Consider the following 16998-nt stretch of genomic DNA (forward strand, 5'->3'; position numbering starts at 1 on the left):
AAAGGAGATCAACACGATTATGAGACATTACTTCATGTGGCATCCTCCAGATAAAATAAAAGCAGTCTTGCTGTTCTCTTTTAGAACTGCTCGGTGGCCTTCTTGGGGAGGTGTTTTTCGGGATTTTACAAATTTTAATTCTAAACAAAGAGTGCGCCATCTGCGCAATGGACTGTATAACTATGCGGACAACATGCAAGTGGGAGGGCGTCGTCATTAAGCTGTTCATTCCTAGAAATACGTGGTTAAGGTTTCGATTTTAAAGGATTAGCTTCACTGCATTCATTGGCGAGCTTCGCCTTTTTATCCGAACACCTCATGAATTCCACAGGGGGATGAAGAGTGGCGGTTCCTGGCCCTACGAGGCTTGGACGGTAGGCCAACGCCACTTGTGCGGGGGGTAGCCAGCCACCAAATTTTATCTGTTGTAGGCCGTCATTGCACCCGCCACTGCTTCGGTGAGGGACGACGGCAGTTGTTGCGGCGCGTGTCTTTCTCTCGCTGTTCTTTTTCATTTCTTCTCTATTTTCTCTTCCGCACGAGGCAGCGGAGGTGGTTCAGCTACAGAGCCAGTAGCAGGCCAGTGCATTTTATTTTCCTTTTTCCTAAAGCCACAACAACAGCAACATGAATTCCACAGAACGTGCCATGACATGGGTTAGGAGGATTTTGATAGCATTTTTGCATCCATTAAATACATTTAGGGAGCCATGACTACACACTATCCTGAAGAGAACAACCGCTATAAAGAGATCAATCAACTAGGTCACTGTATCATTCCTTTCTTTTCATAACTACTCATGAACTTTATGAAGAGAACCATACCTGCTCAGAGTAAATAAGTAATCTACTCAGACTACACAATGGTGAAATCCCTTCTTGTCTAGTGTAACTTTCCTTTATCGCACAATGTCTCTTTTTCTCATCTGCAGGAATCCCGGTCATTCTTCACCAATTGTTTTTAAAAAAAAAGCACTCTTTTTTTCCGGCTACTACATGATGTCCCGAATGTCCCCCATTGTCGTAAGGCACATATCTGAATATCCACTTTACCAATGCGTACTGTTAATTTATCGTCTTAGAACTCGTGTACCTCTTGCTAGAAGCAGCGATTCCCGGCCCAATATTGCGTTTTCTGGTCCTAAATGTTGCCAGAGGAGCAGCTACGTAATGACTTTACTTTTCAATACGCCTTTTCTATATGCAGACTCTCCAAAAAATATTACACAATATGCAGTAACTATGCATATTTTGGTGAGCAGAAATGGTGTTTCAGTTATGTCCGAGCATAAAATTTATGTCGAAATACTACCAATACTTTCTGCGGTGCACTTTCGCGTTTCTGCCTCTTTAATCGCAGATATTAAGGCACCCAAAAACGGGCATGCTGCACCAACTGTGATTCGGCACTAACGCATGCGCTCGCCGGAAAAAACGCACAAACGCGGCGCGGTGAGTTTATGTAGTAGCCAAAATACACACATTTGTTCAGAGGATCGAGGTATTCTTGAAGCTTCGCACGTATTGCGCATATAATGAAAAACCTGATAGTAGTACATTATACTGTTAACAAAATTGATAACACGTATCTACAGCATTCGAGCAGTGCGCTACGGAGACAATTATGATATTTGGTTTGGTTTGTGGGGTTTAACGTCCCATTGCGACTCAGGCTATGAGAGACGCCATAGTGGAGGACTTCGGACCACCTGGTGTTCTTTAACGCCCACTGACATCGCACAGCACACGGGCGCCTTGGTTTTCGCGCGCGCGGAAAAGCGGCCGCCGGATTCAATCCCGCGTCCTTGGGAACGGTAGTCGAGAGCCGTAACCATTGCGCCACCCCGGCGGAGTGAGACAATTATGAAAAATACTGTGCTGTTGCGTTGGACTGAAACTTTTGCCACTAAAATTAGTGGCTGCCTTTACTTTATGTTTATTGTATCTGCACTTTACCGCTCAAGTGCTGCATACAAGCCTTCCAGTATGCCTCTTCTTTCTCTCTGCCCACTTCCTTCCTCCCTTCCCTTACTGCGCGGATCAGGTGTCCACATAAACATGTGGGACAGATACCCTTCTTGTGAACCAATTATTTTTGTTCAGGTCTGCACGGAAAAAGTATTAAATATACTGCATCTTTCGTTTTCTATAAAGCAAGGCGAAACGAAGAGGCGTCCGTGTGCCGCCATCGAAAAGCGGCCGTGGAGGCCGGGATTCGATCCCGCATCCTTAGGACCAGTAGTCGATATAAATAATGTACAAAGTTCAATCATATGCATGAGAACATTTCTTATCAAAGCAAAATGACAGCATAATGGACTGAAAAAATTATAGAAAAGTATGAATGGGGTAAGCAGTGCTGCGCGCATCGCATCTGATTAAGTATGCAAGTAGGTTGTAATTTGTGAAAATACTGTACTGTGCTTTCATATTTGTACTGTGTTTTCACAGTACAAATATTAACCAACCAGCCCAAGAAACGGTATTAATGCAGTAGGTTGTAATTTGTTTGTGTGTTCCCCTGTATTTTGCCCTAAGAACAGTGCTGCTCCTAAACGCCCTCAACCTCGTGGCCTCACATTTTGTCTTTGTCTACACTTTTAGCCCCGCAAGGGGTGGTGCAGTGGTAAGACGCCCGACTACTGTGCCGGAGTTTCCGGGTTCGAACCCGACCTCGGCGGCTGCGTTTCAATGGAGGCAAAATGAAGTGGCGACCGTGTACTGTGTCTGGTCAGTACATGTTAAAGATCCTCAGGTTTTCGAAATTATTCCGGAGCCCTTCACTATGGCTCCCCTTTGTCCCTTTCCACCTTCACTCCCACCTTTCTTCCTTCCCTTACGGCGCGATCCAGGTGTCCACAGAACAAGTGTGACGGATACTGTGCCTTTCCTTTCCTGTGAACAAATTATTATTACATTTTTTAAGTTCCGTTTTGGCCTCAACAACTTAGCCTATCGAGGCTTTCGCTTTAATTGGAAGCAGTCAAAATGCATCCCGTTCATAAGATGCAAAGAAATTTTAGGACAACAAATAGTCGTGTTGCTTTATTTCGTTCCGAACTTTTTCTAACAAAAAACCTCACGCAGCGCCTGAAACAAAACGTACCCTGCACAGGAAAGTGAATAAAGATTGATGTGCTGCGCTATACGGAAAGACATCCATTCTTAGCTGTAAAAGCTTTCTGCGCTGTAACTAGGTTGACGCAGTTTACGAGAAAAAAATCGTTGCTGCTGTCAGCAGTTCTGACGGTCTATTACACTCTTAATGGAGACCATTTCGAGGCAACGCGAGTCAGGGTCCAGAGCGTGAGCACAATAGATCGAGTTTACATCCCCTGTGCCATGACACCTGACTTGCTGCAGTGTGAGGTATTGCTTTTCCCATCAGGCCCTAATCTAAGTGATCACTGCCCGGTTATGGGTTTTCTGTGGGCTGCCCCGGGCCTTGCAAACAGCTCGCTGATGTGGCGCATGGATGCAGCGGTACTCCACAATGAAGAGTGCATTGATGATATACATCGAGAGTGGCGTTTGTCTGTGGGCGCAGTTAAAAATGTAACCCCTGCTACTTGGAACGCGCTGAAAAGACGCTGGCGCGATGTTCTTGTGTGTGCGGGGAAAGCGCGGCGTGTCCGAATTACGACCATGCTTAATGACGTTCTGCGCAGCATGCGCATCGTACGTGGCGGTAAAACGCTTACGTTCGCGATGCGCAAATATCTCGAGACACCGCGCGAGCTTTATCAAAGCATCCTCAAGGACAGTTCACGCTCATCACTCTCCCCGGGTCCATCCAATGTGCCACTTGAGGATGGCGCAGACTTCGGCCACGCTCAAGCCACTGGCCAGCGCACTAATAGGCAAACTCGCGTGGAGAGCGTACTGCTTGCGGACGGTACTATGTCTTCCGAACCCGCGGACAGAGCGTACGGCTTGCAGATGGTACTGTCTTCGGAACCCGCGGACATCCACAACTCGTTTAGCGAGCATTTTGCGGCCCTCTTTTTGTCGCAAAGCCTCGACCAGGAAGAGGATTTTCGAGAATCTGTCGGCTTCTTCTGTGGGCCTCTTCCTCAACTTCCAGAAGGTGTATGTTCGACACTTAATGAGCCCGCAACTTTGGAGGAAGTGCGCTTTGCCTTAGGCCCCATGAACCAGTCGACCACACCCGGTCCTTATGGACTTGTAACCGGTTTTTATTGCACTTTCTTTGGTATGCTCGGTCCTTCTTTACTTAGGCTTTTAAGTTGTTTCCTCGAGAGCGGAGCCAAGCGACCCTCGTTCAGTGTCGGCCGTATCATTTTAATTCCGAAGGAGGGCATGACGCCGTCGAGTTCCTCATCGTGGCGACCGATTACCCTCCTTAACACCGACTATAAACTCGTAGCCACATTGCTAGTCCGTAGGGTGTGAATCTACCTTCAGGACTTGGTTAGCCCATACCAGTCCTTTTCGGTACCTGGAAGATCGGTGTTAGCTTCGCTGACACTGACGAGAGACGTCTTCGAATACGCCTGTGCCAAACGGATCACTGGAGCTTTCATTTCCTTGGACCAGGCGAAGGCCTTAGACTACGTACAAAATGGTTACTTGTTCGCCGTGCTCCACTCATTTGGTTTGCCTGACGAATTCGTTCAGCTCCAACGCGGTCTTTACAGGGACCTTTGCAATGAACTAGTACTGAATGGCCAAATTACCGGCAGCTTTCCGAATACGCTCGGACTGCCTCAGGGGTGCCCGCTCTCGCCGGTATTCTTCAGACTTTCGCTTGACGCACTGCTGCGTAGGGCTGCCACTGACAGGTATATTCGAGGTTTTCCATCAGTCGGACAGGAGACAGTCGTATCTGCATACGCGGGCGACATTTCCCTCTTCGTGCGTGACAATGACAGTTTCGTTGTTTTTTTTAACATGTTTTCAGAATACGCAGCATTATCTGGTTCACAGCTCAACACGAACAAAAGTAACGCATGCCGCTTCGGCCCGTTTCAGGGGCCCTTTTGCCGCCGCCGTACCGTTTGTGAACGCAGTCCGTGTATTTGACGCGCTGTTGCAGCTAAGCGAGTTTCTTTTTGCAAGGTCTGGTATAGCGCGCAGAACGGGCGGCAGAAGCCAGCGGAGCTCTTGACTGAGGGCAACCGACCATTGTGTAGACGTGGACGAGGTCGACGGACATGGCACTTGTGGATGCAATAAGCATACATCTCCGAGGATGTCCCAAAAAACGCCGAAATAAGATAGCACTACATAAAGTTTTTCCTTCCTTCCTTCCCCGCGTCTGGGACGTACTTCTCTCGAGAGCAATCAACGCCCTTTCTGACGCAGCGCTATTGAACCTCAAGCTCAATGCTTAAGTCAGTGTCGTCAAGACACGAGCGTGCGCTGTCACATTTATGTGGCGCGTATTGCGACCATCCCGCGCCGAGTGACGAAGATACTTGCGTCTCTTATAGGGATTTTTGTTTGGGATGGCAGGACAGCGCTTGTTGGCCGTCACATCCTACACCTTCCGAATAGCAGAGGAGGCCTTGGCCTGACGTGTATTCCGACAGTGGCTCAAGTACTCGCGTTAAGACTGGTGGAGAGGCTACTAGCTCAGGAGTCTTACCCTGGTCTCTCGCTCATCCTTTACTGGATGAGCACGACATGTCGCGTGCCTATATCCGAACATCACCTCGTTCCATAGGCAGACAGACCTCTGCCTTTTTGCCGCGAGGTTGCCGAGACAAAGCCGACTCGGTGGGCCCCGGTGGGCCCGATGTAGGCAATGCAGGACAGCCCCGGTGGGCTCAATGTGGGTGCTGCAAGAGGGGCCGACGTAGGCCCGAAGCGGGCTGTCGATAAAGCCCCAATTGGCCCCACTAGGGGCCGATGCAGGCAGCCCTTGCGGGGCTGCCCACATTTTTCCGGCATTGTTAAAAGGGCACATCCCGCCAACTCCCCGCGATGGTCCTACTTTGGACCGATTTGGGCAGCCGCTTTGGAGGAACATTTTTTTTTTTTTATTTCAGTTAGCCCCTCAGAAAATGACATAGGACCAATGCGGGTTCTATAGCGCTAGCCACACTTGGGCTTGCCCACATTATTCTCATAGGGGTCCGACGTAGGAAATTGATGGAAAGCCCTAGTCCAAGTTTTCCCAATCAATATTTAGGCACATAATTAAGTAATTACTTTATACATGTCTGCACTTTCTAAACAGCCACAATATTAAATTTTAGAATAATTCATAACATTCATCTAGCCGAAATGACTTCATGCACATCTTGTTCAGGCTATGGAGATGTGTGTTCTGAACAGTAATATTGTACTTCGAGTTGCAGGCTGTCCAAAGCAACCACATAAGAGGCAACAGTTAGCAATCAGTTTGTTTTAGTATATGTAGCGCAATTTGCACGAGCGCGAGAACTAAAGCCATGTAAATTTCTACTCGACTAAACATGGCCACAACTGTTATACAAATCATCTATAACAGTAATTTAGGGCAACATCTAATGCAAATAAAAGTTGGAAACAATGATTACGCAATTGCACGCACGCCTTCTAGCCCCATTACGGCCGATGTGGGACCTACAGCGGTTTTGTGTGGGCAGCCCCAATTGGGCTGGGTGTTGGTTTTGAACCTAAAGCCCACTTGCTATTGCACGTGCCTTCAAATTCCCCACAAGGGACCTGCGGGCCCTCCCGCCTTCCAGCCCCATTACGGCCCATGTGGGATATTAAGCAGTTTTATGTGGGCAGCCCCAATTGGGCTGGACGTTGTTTTTGAACCTAGAGCCCACCTGCTGTTGCACGGGCCTTCAAAGCCCCCACAAAGGACCGATTTTGGTATCATGCGGGCACGCCCGCCTTCCAGTCCCATTACAGCCTATGTGGGACCTAAAGCGGTTTAGCTAAGGCTGCCTCATTTGGGCTTCACGAGGGCTTGCCCAAATTGAGCCCTTATTCATATTTCACCTGCCCTCAAGTAACCTACAAGGGGCCGATTTGGGCAGCATGTGGGTATGTCCGTTTTCTTGCCCCACTACGGCCGATGTTGGTCCCACAAAGATTTAATGGGGGCGGCCTCACTTCGGATCTATGAGGGCTTTCCCATAAAAAGTCCACATTTAGGTTGGATTGCCCTCAAGTATCCGGCAAGGGACCCTTGTGGTCTTGATGCAGGAATGTGCTCTGCATTAGCCCAAGAAACGCCACTATGGGACCCATGCAGGAGGAGCAGGGGCAAGCCCAAATGGGGCTTGCCCACATTTGCCCTATCGGGGACCGATGCAGGTTTTATGATGGTTGCCCCAGCCCCACTTGCCTACATCGGACGTACTGGGGCCCCACATTCTGTGCTACCTGGGTAAAAGCAAATGTCGGAAAAAAAAGTCGGAAAAAAAAGTCGGAAAAAAAAAGTCCAAAAATTTCTAGAACAAAACAAAGCAGTTTTTCTGTTTTTTTCCATTGTGCCTTCTCCCCCCTTTGGGGGGAGATGCTGGGCCGGTCCCGGAAGTAGTGCAGTACCGGGTCGACCCGTAGCGGAGTTGGAGCAAGCCCCGAACACTCCGCCGCGCTACAAAAATCAGTTTAATATCACGGGTACAATTAGAACCCGTAACAGATATTAAGCTGTTAAGAACAGAGTTTTTTTCAGAAATGTTTTGTACATTTCCTAGCAGTTTTATTGCAGACACCTACTGTTGCTGTTCATTCCTTTTTAGGGGAAATCTCATCTGTAAAGTTTTATTCCTGCTGTGGGGTGAGTGTATTGTTGTGCGTTTAGGAAGTCTTTCTAACTCGAGCTGCTGAAGTCCACCGAAGTGCGAGCCCTTCAATTTGCAGCTACGTGTTTAGCATAGACTTCACGAGAAGCTGCGATGGTATCGCTCACCGCCAGCTTCTTGAAGAGACGCATGTAGCATTTGCTACAGAGGCGCCTCATCACTTTGTCATTGTTGGGGTCCCAGGAGCCCAGGGCCCCAACAACGACTGCCTCGATGCTGACCCGCTGGAATTTCCGGAGCAGGTATTGGCGAACGGGTTCGTACTTGGCGACCTTACTCTCCCGTGCAGAATCGAAGGCGGTTTTGCGATTGTCAAAGGGACATGTGACATCGATGACAATCGCCGTTTCCCCGCGCGCCAGAACAAGATCTGGGCGGAGGTTCGTGTCACCCACGGGCCGGTTCTCATGGGTGACGGTGAATCGTTTCTCAGCGGCTGTCTTCAGCCGGTCGACGATCCTGTTGTGTCGGCTGGTGTAGGCGACGCTCTGGCGCATGCAGTGGCAGAGAACATGCGGGAGGGATTCCTTGTCTTGCCCGCATCTCCGACACCGCTGGTCAGCAGCGACATCCCACGGCCTGGCTCCGTTGAGGGGCAGCAGGTTCAGCCTCGCACGGTGCACGAAGCGCCAATCGCAGAAGCGAGTGAAGCGCCCCGTCCTCATGAAGTGGGAACTGCTACGGTCGGCTGCTACGCACTCCATCACTTTCCCCTGGTTAGGCTTTTCGTGGAGATTGTGATCTCGTGCGCGCATAGCGATGCTCCGAAGTGTCCTCACCACTTTCGTGTGCTGCTTCTGCGTGATGGTCACTCGGCGCGAGTGATGCTGGGGCCCCCCTCTTGCATCTCCCACGTGACCGCCAGGCGCCGGGAAGCCTTGCGAGCCTTCGTCCATACAGACTGAAGCTGCGTTGCCTTAGCTCGGAAGTCTCCCTCCGTCTCCCCTGTCAGGTAGGCAGCGATGTCCTCATCCGTGGCTGGTCGGCGTAGTCTCTTCGTCGTGATGGCAGTAACGGCATGCAGCGCTAGATCTCGCACCTCTAGATCAAGAGAGGAGAGGAGCTTAAATGCATTGTCAATGCGGCAGATGTCGCTCAGCTCCGCTGCGAGGGGGATGCCGACCGAGCCCGATGCTGCGCTGCCATAGAGGTATTCATTGGCTGCGGTTCCTGAAAGATAAAGGGATTTCTTGATTAGTGGCCGCAGTGCATCGTCGAGGCGCGCCCACTCTGACTTGCCCAACACACCGCACCACATGGAGAAATTGAGCGCTGGATATACAAATGTTTTCACAGCGTCCAATCTCTGCCAAGGGGCGAGCATTGAGCTAAGCAGGCGGCGGCCGGTGTTGATGGCCTGGTCCACAGTAGCTCTGTCCGGGAAGACGTTGAACCCTACAGGGCGGCCCAGGAATGTCTGGCTTTCAAAATCCTGGATAATTGGGATCTCAGCTCCTGCAATAAAGAAAGGGGTCAGTCTTGTACCAACCGGTGTTTTGCCGCTCAGATTAAGAGTGCGGCACTTCGCTGGGTTAAGCTGTAATCCCAGCCTAGAAGAAAGGGATTCAACAGTATTAATGCGGGCTTGAAGCATCTCCGGGTCATTGGCCAGGGGGGTGAGGTCATCGGCGTAGGCCAGGATGTTGTGCTGCCTCTCGCCTCCCTGCACAGCACGCAAAACAGGGCCAATGACAAAATTAAACAAGAGCCCGCTCAGTGGGCATCCCTGTCGAATCCCTGCAGAAATGTCGATCGGCCGTGTTGACCCTTCTTGTCCTATGATGGTGGTGGTGTTGTCCCTGTAGAGGTCAGCGACGATCGAACAGAAGTCGCTGCCGGCGTCTGCTCCACGTAGTGCGTCGATGAGGGCGTTGTGGGCGACAGATCCAAAGGCGTTGCTGAAGTCAAGGAACGCCACGCACAGCTCCCCACCGCCACCCCTCGCTGCGTCAAGGCGCTCCTGCAGCACGAAGTTGTGCACAAACGCACCATCGTGCGGCAGGAACCCCTTTTGACAACGAGAGAGCAGCTCGTGTTCAGCGATCCATCGCTGCAGCCGAGTGGCGAGACATCCAGCATACAGCTTTGAAATCGTCGACCCGAGTGCGATGGGGCGCCAGTTCGTGACGTCCTCCGCAGGTCCCTTCTTGTGGATGAGGATGGTCCGGGACTCCTTCCATGCTGGGGGCACTCTCTTGAACTTGAGGCAGGCGTTGAATGCTGCTGTCAGGAAGGCTGCTTCAGGGTCTGTTGTCTTCCAGTGCTGGTAGGTGATTCGGTAGTTGCCGGGCGCGGTGTTCTCACATTTCCTCAGCTTCATCAGGACCTCCTCTTCGGTGAACTTGTCTAGAGGGAATTCCGTGAGGTCGCTGCTCTTGGCCTTGTTGAGAAGAAGGCTGGTGTCCACCTCCTTGGGGCCCCACGTTGCAGTGAAGTGGTCCTCGAGATCCTGTAAAGGAGCCGTGCACATAGGCGACTCGGCGTCCACAATCAGGCGTACTGCTCGGCGGCGATTCCTGCGGTAAAGAGACTGCATCTGCTGAGCGTTGTCGGGGTTGGTCGGACGGCGCGGCTTACCTCCGGCCGGAGCCTTCGGCAGCTTTACCGCCTTTCCAACCTCGGTGATGGCCTCCTCCAAGATGGAAAGAAAACCATTCCAACCCTCAGCAGACACAGGCTCACGCAGAAAACACCGGAGGCGCCTGGTGTGGTCGACGAGTATGCCCTCGCACTCCAGTTCATCAGAAAGAGAATCAGTTAGTGCTCCCTGGGTGGCAGTTGCGTCATGGTGGCCGCCGCCGTCGTCGTCTTGAAGCTGCGATGTATTGCTTTCCTTGCTGATTGTTGACAGGTGAGCCTGTTGTCCGTCGCCTGCCTGCAAGGAAGGAGAATCTTGCGAATTCTCCATCTCCCTGCTGCTGTTGGGTGTGCTGCTGGCAGGCACGGGAATTCTCTGGTCATCCTGCTGGGACGGGGAGGTGGGAAAAATTAGTGCTGGTGTTGCTGCTCTCGTTGTGGTGCTGCTCTCTGGAGGAGGAGAGATGGGGGTTAGCGGTCGTGGTTCTTCCTGGCCCGCTTCCTCCCCATTGGTGTCTTGTTGAGGCATTGCTGGTGGTGTCCTTGCGTCTTGGCTGATGTCCTCTTCTTGTGGGGGCTCTAGATCCGGTGGTCTGGCGTCCCGTGATGGTGTCCGTCTTAGTCTTCTCGTCGCCTCTAACGGTGGCACGGGACGAGGCGGCAATCCCTGCATGGCAGTCTGTTTGCGGTGCCACATGCGATGATTTTCCAGCCCTCTTTTCGATGGAAAAGAGAGCTGGCAATCACCTCACTTGTGGCTGTGCAAGTCAGTGCTGGCCACCTCGAGCTTCTCTCCAGTATGACAGGGATGCGCTTTTGGCCGAGGACCGACCTCTCTGTGGCAGAGAGTGCAAAAATGCGTGACCTGGCTTATGCGCACCCCACGCTCACTTTCCAGATGCCGAATCAGGGACTGCCGCCTGGACGTCCACAATACCGGGGAGTACGCGGTAGCGCATCCCTCTTCCGTACATCGGAACGTCCTCGCCAGCGGAAAGAACAGCGTAAGGCTGTTCCCATCATGGCGAGGTTGCGATCCGGGCTGTGGCGGTTCTTCATTGTTGGCCGGGCTTGGACTGGTGGACGGCGATCGGACTGGAATGCGGCTTCTGCTGGCGATGAAGGCGCTGCCTGTCGGAGGCGATGACATCACTTCTAGCGGCGGTGGTCGTCTGGAAGAAATGGCGGGGTGTATCCGCGCGACATACTGCGATAATGGATTTCATTCTGCAGAAGAGGTCAGCGCTGCAGCTCCCACGGGGAAAAAGACTATCCAGAAAGAACAACTAACATACACTAATAATGAGAATGAAAAACCAAAGCGCGCGCAAAAAAAAAGAGAAAAAGAGAATGCTCAACACCAAAAAAAAAAAAAAACACAATATGAGAGCCCTCACCAAGCTCGTAGCAAAGCAAAACAAAAGATGGAGCTGAACAGGAGAGAAACACCAGGAAACACCACACACAAATCACCCTCAACACAATACAAGTGAAAAAGAGCTCTTGGTACTGAAGCAACGCAGCAACTAATAAAAATCGTCACTCAATTACCAGGCAAACGCGTCAAAGAGCCCTCACCAAGCTCAAAGAAAAAAAAAAGGTTTAACGGGAGCAAAACATGGGAAACACCACACTTGACTGGAAAACGGCTCTTGTCAATGAAATCACAATGCAGGAACCCAATAAATCAGCACCTCAACTCAAATAAAGGGAACACAGGCAAAGAATTCGCACTAAGCTCACAAGAAAAAAAAACTGGTGGCAATGCAACAAAAAGTAATAAAGAAAAAATTAAAGGCACAAACGGCAAGAAACAGTGGCAGATACTACATGAACAAACCAACAAGGATGGCAAAGAATTTGAACACAAACAGAAAAGTAAAAAAAAAACTAGCAAAGACGGAAAAAGAAAAAAATTTAAGGGCAGAAAGCACTACATGAATAAACCGGTTGCAAAGAATGTAAGCACAAACAGAACGGAGAGGTTAAAGAACAAGCCAAAAAAAAGGAAAACTAGGACAAAAAAAAAACTAGCAAATTAAGAAAAAAGAACACTTGAAGGGCAAAAAACACTGCCAACAATGAGGATAGGAAACACTAAATGAACTAGTAAAAAAAGAGAGCTCTCACCAAGCCCTCACAGCAACCGGGAATCCAGGGACAGCAGGGGTTCCAAGAGCAGCAGGTCCGGATGGGCCATGAGTCCAGGGGTCCAGGGTCAGCAGGGGGTCCAGGAACAGCAGGGGGTCCAGGGGTCCAGGATCAGCAGGGGGTCCTACTACACTTTGATCTTAGCCAAAAGGCTACTACACTTTGATCTTAGCCAAAAGGCCGAGAAGCTACTACACTTTGATCTTAGCCAAAAGGCCGAGAAGCTACACTTTGATTACTACACAAAGAGAAGTTTATTGACTTCCAAACTCATAAAGCCCAATACATTGACAATGTGAACCCCAAAATACATACACTTATATGTAAAGGATACCGAATAATGTGCCGATATAATACAGATGTTGTAAGTCGCTTTACATTAACAGTCTTATCTTTGTGTCAGAGTCTGCTTACCCTTTATACAATTTCAATCAATTGGTACAAAAAAGGGATATACAATAATAATGGGAGAACCACTCAAATATCTCCATCCCAATGCACTAGAAGGGAAAAAAAGGGGGGGGGATGTACATGCATACATGTTATGATCCAACACACACTACATGTGGTCATCAATACAACAACGTCGGCATCGTTAGCCCATTTGGTCTCACAACAAAGAACCGTGTGTGCCAGCGCTGCAGAAACCGCGCCTCCCCGTCTAGTTCGAGCCGCTCTGACAGGTATTCCCAGAGCAGGAGGCGCAGGCTCTGCAGCGCCGGGTACATGGCTCTTACCGGCTGTCTGCGTGCTTCCGCCAGGCAGCGGCGCTTCCACAAGACAAAAAGGGTACATGCCACAACTAGCCGCGCGAATGCACCCCGTGGTTGGTTTTCCCGCACCAAACACATACGTTGTACTAGGTGCCACATAACTTTGGATACCCGACACTCAAACGCGAAATGATCGCAAATTTCCGGTGCTCCGCACTGCGGGCACTGATTGTTGGGGACAACCCCCCATCGATAGAGGCGATCCCGGGTCGGGAGTACGCCCCACCGCCGTCGCCACTCGAAGTCTTTAACTTGGTCTGGCATTGTGCTTGCGGCCCATGTACTCCATCTCCTAGGATCGGTTCGCTCCGCGTCTTCTGCGCAGAGGCGAGCGCACGCCATGAGGACGCTTATCTCGGTTGGCGGCACTTGCTCTATGTTTACCTCTGACAGCTCTACATTAAGTGTTTCCTGGAACCTGGCGGCCGCTTGGTAGAAAGGGTGCGGTGTTTCCGCTCGCGGCCCCAGATGTCTTTGAGGGGTGAAGGCCCTCCTCGCAGTGCTTAGCCAGTACAAGAGTAGGAGCCGTCCTGGGTAATCTGCTCGGTCCAAAAGGCTGACGACAAGCTTGGTCAGCATAGTCCGCGCAACCGTTTGGACGCACGGTACACCGAGGCCTCCTCTATTGCGGGGAAGTTGCACAAGATGTCGCGCCACTAGGGCTGTCTGTCCTCCCCAGAGGAAAGTGCCTACCAGGGAGGAGAGTCTCCCTGCCATGCGTCTTGGCATCACTGCCACTCTTGCCATGTAGAACGCAAAGGCAAGCGCGCTGTTCTTAATTACCGCAATTTTGGCAACCGTTGGCAAGTCAAACCGCGCAGCGTTTGCGAAAACCCTGTTGGCTTTGTCGATAGTCAGGGTCCAAGTAGCTGGGGATACTCCTCCTTCTTGAAAGAGTACTCCCAGTACCCTAACAGCTTCTACCAAGGTGATCGGTTCTGGTAGTGCCTCTTGGAAGCTGCCAAAGTGGACAGCGTGACTTTTTCCTACATTCAGTTTTGCTCCCGAGAGCGATGCATATTCTCTAAAGACTGTCATGAACCTCTGCAGGCTTTGTCCATCACGCACAAACAGGGAGATATCATCGGCGTAGGCCATTATCTTCACCTCGTCCTGTCCTATCCCCGGAAAGCCGCGGATGCGACGCTCGCTGACGACGCGCCGCAGCAGTGGGTCCAGTGACAGGACGAACAGTGCTGGAGACAATGGGCAACCCTGTCGCACTCCTCGGGTTACCACAAAATTGGGGAGCACCTCCCCCTTCAATAACATGTCACATGACACATCTTCATACAGAAGCTTTATGATCCCTATGACTTCTTCTGGGATCCCATAGAACCTTAAAACTTGATATAAATACGGGTGTTCGACCCTATCGAAGGCCTTAGCCTGATCCAGTGAAACAAACACCCCGCTCACTCTTTTCTCCTGTGCATATGCGAAAACGTCCCGGGTGAACGTGAGCGCTGCAAATACGGAGCATCCCGGTACCGCCGACGATTGATAGTGGCAGATTAAATCTGCCAAAAAGGGCCGGAGGCGCTCGGCAAGCAGAGATGTAACCAACTTGTAATCACTATTTAATAACGTTATTGGTCGCCATGCCTCTGGAGATGATGGCGATGCTCCTTCTTTGGGGATCAAAATTATGCGTCCTGCTGAGAAGGATGCAGGTTTCCGTCCATCCCTGATGACCATGTTGACCAAGGTAGTTATCAGGCCGCCAAGAACATCAAAGAATTGCCAGTAGAAGGCCGCCATAATGCCGTCCGGACCGGGCGCGGATGAGTGTGTTATGTCTCTTAAGGCTTCCAACACTTCGGTGCGTGACGCTGGGGCACTAAGTGCCGCCCCCTCGGCTTCGGGCAGAGCTGGTAAGTCGTCACAGAAGGAGGCAATATCTGTCTCGCCGTCAGCTTCGTTTCGGGAGGCCGACGTAAATCGCGCGGCAAAGTGTTCCCGAAAGACTTGCGCGATCACAGCCGGATCCTCCGACATTGTGCCCTCGCCCATGTCTACACTCTCCACCCGCTCTGTCCGGCCATCGTGCCTGCGCGTGCTTCGACTGTGCATCAAATCCGCCGTGCACTCGGCTGTGGGCGACGCATCCCTGCTTTGTGCATCCTGGTACCCATCTTGCAGGATGCGGTGATATCTGATCCTCAAGATATCCAGGTATTCTCGCATGGCGAATGATAACTCGTCGGCACTTTGAATTATCTTCATCCTTCTTAGTACATCGTTCAGCGCAGCGGTACGCCGTGCACTTTTCTTCTTTCCTGCCCGGACGAGAATTGCCCGCCATTCGGTCTTGAGGTTGTCCCACCCCTCGGGTGACAGCTGGTTAATGTCAGCAATAGAGTTCGACACCTCCGCCCGAATGTCGCTGATGCTCTTGCCATCCAGCATTAACGATGCGTCCATACGCCACAGATTCGGGTGCGTCGGGCGGCCTGCTGAACATCTCAATGTGGCCATGATAGGTACATGATCACTCAGCTTTGCCATATCTTGTGGGAGATTTACCACCTCGCAGGAGACCAGGAGGGGCATCAAACAGGGAGGGACGTAGACTCTATCTATACGGCTAGAGCTACGTCTGCTCGTGCGAGTGGCCATAAATTCGTCTCCGTGTAGCACCACCCACGCATCCGAGAGGTGGACCTGGCGCACGAGTTTGCGTAGCTCTTTTGCGTGGTAGCAGGATGAGCCCTGCCCTGGTCCTCTAAGGTCTCGCTCCGAATCTAGCACCCAGTTAAAATCTCCCAACAAAACATGAGGGGTGGAATCTAGGAAGAAGGGTGAGATGGACTTGAAAAAGTCGTTGGTGAGTGCCCTTGTAACTGGAGCATATACGTTCACGAAACGAGTCTTCCGCCCTTCTAAGAACAAATCCACCGCAATAACCCGCCCGTCAGGACCGTACGTGCAATGCGCTCCATTGCGAAACGCGGGAGATATGAAAATAACCCCTACACCACAGCAACGTGAGTCTGTTAGCGAAAAAAAAGCATCAACATGAAAACGGGAACGAAAAGATAATACATCGGATGGAGTGCGTAAATTGCACTCTTGCAAAAATAAGACATCAATTTGGTGTAATCGCGCAAAATGGATAATCTCGCGCTGCTTGTCAGGGTTGCGAAACCCTCTAACATTAAAGGTAACAAACTTAAAAGAAGCCATGACAAATAAATGGAAGGAACTCAAATAACAAAGCAAACTGAGAAACTATAGAACAAACGATGCGGACAGACTCACAGCACAGTGCAGCGGGTAGCGTCCATGAAGGCGCAGCATTGCAGAAGTGGCACTGAGACGGGAGGACTTCCTGGTCCATGAGACGCCTTGGCTGGCGGCCCCGCGGCGGCAGGACGACGATGCCAAGCGGTGCCAACGGCTGGGCTGCAAGGGGATCCAGTCGGCGCACTCGGCTGTGGAAAAAAAAACACACAGTCACTCGCGTGCCAACACAGTCCCAACCGGTACACTGTCCATCGTTTGTCCCCCGTACCGCCCGAGTCGACGGGCCGGGGTGGTGGTCCCTCGATGGCGCCTTGGAATGGACGCCGGGACCACTGAAGGTCAACGGGAAGGGATGTGGACCGTTACGGTCCTGTCGCTCTTCTGCTGGCGCCATGGTGCTTAGTTCTCTGGCGGCCTGGTGTCCATTTCGTCTGCCTCGTTGCCGTCCACTTTCTTGGGCTTTTTCTTCGGCGCCGAACCGC

General features: G+C 51.2%; 2 pseudogenes; both read right to left on the reverse strand.

The window, feature by feature from the left end:
- Positions 1-4674: 4674 nt before the first annotated feature.
- Positions 4675-9093, reverse strand: LOC146171099 (uncharacterized; annotated as a pseudogene).
- On the reverse strand, positions 7476-7648 carry LOC146171100 (U2 spliceosomal RNA; annotated as a pseudogene).
- Positions 9094-16998: the final 7905 nt, after the last annotated feature.

This window comes from Amblyomma maculatum, unplaced genomic scaffold (assembly GCF_055883805.1).
Source record: "Amblyomma maculatum isolate TAMU_Amacu unplaced genomic scaffold, ASM5588380v1 scaffold_23, whole genome shotgun sequence".
NCBI classification, from domain to species: domain Eukaryota; kingdom Metazoa; phylum Arthropoda; class Arachnida; order Ixodida; family Ixodidae; genus Amblyomma; species Amblyomma maculatum.